Genomic DNA, 2,092 nt, shown 5'->3' with positions numbered 1-2,092 from the left:
CTCCCCGCACCCGGAGCCACAGACGGACCACTTCCGGGACAGAGAGGGTGGGGCAGGAGCGGCGAGGGAAGAGGCGGAGGGGGTGGAGCGGCCCCACCTCTCCGCGGGACGGGGAGTCCCGGGCTCCCCGGTCCCCACCCCTACCCCTACCCCGGCCCCGCCCGTCTCCCCGACCCTGGAACCCTTCCCCGTCACTTCCTCTGCCCCATCACCCCGCTTTCTCAGCTCTTGTCAAATCCTTACTGGCTTGTATCCTAAAGGTGGGAGTTTCCCAGGGCTCAGTCCTAATTTTTTTTTCTGCGAATGAAGGTGTGTAGCCGACTTCCAAAGCCTTTTGCTGGGAGCCCTTCCGTTCTTCCTGCCGCTAAGCATCTCTCCTGGGATGCTACACTTGCTCCCATGTTTGTGCCTGTTTGTTGAGTTTATTGATTTTAGAGAAAGAAACGTCGATGCGTTGTTCCACTTATTCATGCACTCATTGGTTGCGTCTTGTATGTGCTCTGACCAGAGATCCAACGGCGGCCGGGATGTTTTAGGACAATGCTCTAACCAACGGAGCTACCGGCCAGGGCTACACCCCTCCCATCCCCCTGCCTGGCCACTAACTAATGACCTTTTACTCTGCAGCTCAGAGCTCTGCCTGGAAGTCCACATCAGGAGGGCAGCCTATCTATGAGTCTTTCCAAACTCTCTCCCCACAGCCCCCCCCACCCCCACCCCAGCTAGATAGGCCTGTCAGTCTCCCCTGTGTTTATCTCCTATGTTCCTATTTGTGACAGCCCCGACATCCACCATATCAGAAACCTGGGCTTTCTCTCAGACTCCTCTCCACATTCAGTTTGCTGATTTGCCTCCTAAATATTTCTATTATCTCTTTTGTTCTGTCCACCCGCACTGGCACAGCCCCAGCCCAGTCCTTCTGCAAAATTCTCCTTGCCCATTGACACAGTGTTCTTACTAATCTCCCTGCCTACATCCCCTCCCCATCGTCCATCTCACACAGAGCAGCCTGAACAATCGTTTTTGTTTGTTTGTTTTTTATATATTTTATTGATTTTTTTTACAGAGAGAAAGGGAGAGGGATAGAGAGTTAGAAACATTGATGAGAGAGAAACATCGATCAGCTGCCTTCTGCACACTCCCTACTGAGGATGTGCCCCCAACCAAGGTATATGCCCTTGACCAGAATCGAACCTGGGACCCTTCAGTCCGCAGGCCCACGCTCTATCCACTGAGCCAAACCAGTTAGGGCTTGAACAATCGTTTTTAAAATAGATATTTTTAAATGTTACTCTCCTGATTAAAATCCTTACTGGCCTGTGAAAATGTGCCAGCCTAGTAGTGAAAGTCCTTAGGATCTGGCTTCCGACCACCTTTGTTTCCTCCCTGTCTCCCTCTCTTAGCACTTTCTCCATGCACCTGCTTTTCAAAAAGAAATCAAGCTACTCTCACTGTTCCTAAAGCAGCTAGGTCCCTGCAGGCCCCAGCATCGTTCACCATGTTATTTCCTCTCTCATTACTTGACAAAGCCCTATGCATTTTTCCGGGACCTTCAGATATGGTCTCTTTCGGGAAACCTTTTCCCGGGTGGGGGGCGTCCCTCAGACTGTACCCCTCCTGCATTTGCTTCTTGTTTAAACAACTTGTCTCCCCTGCCAGATTAAGGCTTCTTTAAAGACTCTTGATCAAGTTTATTCTGCATGGGTTTTACACACAATTAAGGCTTACTGAACAAAAGAATCCCTTGTATGTGTCCCCTACCCCCGCTCCCCCGGCACCCCACCCCTGGGAAGGATGGAAAGATCCTCCCGCCTCTGTCGGGTGCGGGGGTGGGGGGGCAATTCCAGGGCAGTCTTGGTTCTCAGAAGGAGCCCAGAGGCCTAGGCTCGCACCTGAGGCAGTTTGGAACTGGGACGCACGAAGCGCCCAGTTTCGGGTTGACAGGAGCGGGTGCAGGGACCCAGTGTCCCCGACGGTCAGGGACGCCTCGGTCGGGAGTGGGCGGGCCGGGAAGGGGGCTCTCGGAGCTCAGGCCCCGCCCCTCTCCAGGGAGGCGACTCCGGATTGGCTGTCCTTCCTTAAAGGCGATCCG

Source organism: Myotis davidii, unplaced genomic scaffold, assembly GCF_000327345.1.
Source record: "Myotis davidii unplaced genomic scaffold, ASM32734v1 scaffold425, whole genome shotgun sequence".
NCBI classification, from domain to species: Eukaryota; Metazoa; Chordata; class Mammalia; order Chiroptera; family Vespertilionidae; genus Myotis; species Myotis davidii.
This window is presented reverse-complemented; position numbering follows the sequence as displayed.